Consider the following 2,874-nt stretch of genomic DNA (forward strand, 5'->3'; position numbering starts at 1 on the left):
TCTTTCCCTCTTCAAAATTTTCTTTAATGTTGTTACACTGATTTTCAATTATTAAAAGATATCCATCTGTTTGATGTCCCTTTTACTCTTCAAATAGTTCTGCTTTTTCTTTAAAGTTTTCTACTTCCTTTAAACAGCAGTTGCCACTGGAGACTGTTCCCAGATTCAGGAGCTGTTTTTGGAAGAGAAAAATCTGTTCCTTATTTCCTCAAACACTAGAGCCATAATCTTGATATTCAATATATATGGACATCTACACTTTCTGAAAAACACACCACTCCAGTTGAGTATCTAGTGATGTTATTTTCTTTTAAGCCAGTGAAGAGGAAATATTTGCTTGCCACAAGCTCTGCTGTCAAAATACTTTACTTTGATAAGACAGTAAAATCATCCACAAAACTTCCAAACAAGATTTCATGTATATGTTCAATGGAAGTCTAAACAACTCAAAGCTCATTCTACAGCTGTATATATACTATGTATGTAGTGACTTATGCATGAACTGTATGTGTATTGTGAAAAACTGGCTTAAAAAGATTAAATTTAAACCACAGTATTCCCACCCTTTAAAAATCAATGTACTATTTTAATTTAGAATAATTCAAGGATGCATGCTGCAATTTCCAAGATAAACACTGAAGGAACAATAAAAGAATATTTAACTAACAAGCTAATTTAAAAAAAGAAAAATTGAATAATACAAGAATACTTATTAATCCAAAAGAAATAAGAGAAAAGGGAACACAGAACAGGTGGTACCAATGTAAAGCAAACAGTTAGATGGTAATTTATGCCCAAATATATCAGGAATTACATTAAATATAAACTGACTAAACAATTCAATTAAAAGATAAAGATAAAATGGATGAAAACTATGTGTTTGCTCACAAGAGATACACCTTAAATGTAAGGATATGGAAGATCGAAAGTAGAAGGCTGGAAATAATATGCCAAGCGAACACAAACCAAAAGGAAGCTGAAATAGCTATAATAATGTCAGATGAAGTAGAATTTAAAGTTGAGAAACACTGAATAAAGAAGGACATTTCATAATACTAAGAGGGTCAATCTACTAGGAAGGCATAAAAATTTTTACCTTTTAGATACACCTAACAACAGTATCTCAGATATAAACTAACAACAAAACCACAAACCCATAACCCTAATAGATTTTAACATACCTTTCTCATAGAATAAGTAGTTAAAAAAAAAAATCAGTAAAGACATGGCTGATATAAACAGCAACAACAAATACTACAACCAATCAAAAAAACAATATATTGTTACATTCTTTTCAGACTTAGAATATTTATCTAAATTGGGTCAAAAGCAAATCTTAACAAATTACAAACAAGTGAAATCTTATGGTATATGTTATTTGACAATATTAATCCAAAAAGCAATGACAAAATGATAACTTAAGCAACACAATACTGAAAAACAACCTGCCAGGAGCAAAAATTTACTTTTAAATATAGGAAACATTTTCTCTAAAGCCAAGCCCCAGAGTAAACATTTCACATGCAAAATATTTCTTTGTAAAGAGAATGTAGTTTTTTACTTTTCTCTTTATCATTTTACACAATTTTATGAAATTTAAAGCCGTCAGTTTCTACGACTGAAATATTTTTAAGATACTGTGTTCGCCAGCGCACACTCACAAACAGCTGACGGGGCTGAGGAGTGGTAGAGGAGTGATGGATTATGTCATACATACATAAGGCAACTTTAAGGATTACTTTTTTCTTAGAATGAACATCAGAGTTTCTTCTAACTTCTTAGGTACTTTTAAGGCCAATTATTCCACTGTAACTTCTTCAATTTTTACTTTTTATAAAATGTAGACTGTTTAAGACAAATAAGATCCTGGCTCGTTTCAGCTTTTTTTTTTTTTTTCTTTCAGCTTTAAACAGCATTTCTAGCATGGTAAGGCCAAACAGGTTGATTTTATATATTGTGACTAGAGCGATGCAATGTTCTTAAAAGTTACTTCTAGGGGCTTCCCTGGTGGCGCAGTGGTTGAGAGTCCGCCTGCCGATGCAGGGGACACGGGTTCGTGTCCTGGTTGGGGAAGATCCCACATGCTGCGGGGCGGCTGGGCCCGTGAGCCATGGTCACTGAACCTGCGCGTCCGGAGCCTGTGCTCCGCAATGGGAGAGGCCACAACAGTGTACCGCAAAAAAAAAAAAAAATGACTTCTATATTTTCTGAGAAGTAAAAGAAACAGAATGCACTATTATTTCAACAATACTTTGTAAACAAAAGCTGTGCCCTCTATAAAAGAAAATCCTAGTCCATAAATTATTTTCTACTCATTTTTTTTTCAAAATAGTAAATTCACATTATACCGATTTAGTAAAGTGTTAAAATTTTGATGAAACAACATCATGATACATTTAAGGAAAGAAGACAGGTATTTTAGTTTCTAATAAAGCCAACATCTGTATTTCACAAAGGTATGGTTATTTTCTGCAGGATCATTTTATTAGCAGACATTTAATCCTGTCCAAAAAGTCAGTAAGACATTTGGTTCATGCCAAAAGATACTTGAAATTTAGTCCTATCCAAAATATCCATGAGCAAATTTGGTCCATGCCAAATGGTTTTGGACAGGGCCATATATCAAGTACATTTTGGTGTGGACCAAATATCTTACAGATGTTTTGGACAGGACCAAATGTCCTTTATGCATTTCTTCACTCAACACAATATTTACTCAATAACCTGAATGCTGGGTAGAGAAAATAAGACAATCTCCGCTTTCTATGAGACTGCATACTAAAGAGACTGACTATAAACATATGCCCAAATGAATCTATAATTCAGATAACGATAAGTGCTATGAAGAAAAAGAAAACAGATTAAAGGGAAAGA

The 2,874-nt window shown here is 33.0% G+C and overlaps 1 protein-coding gene across 1 annotated transcript in view; it reads right to left on the bottom strand.

Moving 5' to 3' along the window:
• Positions 1–2,874, bottom strand: part of METTL14 (methyltransferase 14, N6-adenosine-methyltransferase non-catalytic subunit) — a 39,225-nt gene that overhangs the window by 3,728 nt on the left and 32,623 nt on the right. The gene's annotated exons all lie outside the window — the stretch shown is intronic.

Source organism: Lipotes vexillifer, unplaced genomic scaffold, assembly GCF_000442215.2.
Source record: "Lipotes vexillifer unplaced genomic scaffold, Lipotes_vexillifer_v1.1 scaffold231, whole genome shotgun sequence".
Lineage (NCBI taxonomy): Eukaryota > Metazoa > Chordata > Mammalia > Artiodactyla > Lipotidae > Lipotes > Lipotes vexillifer.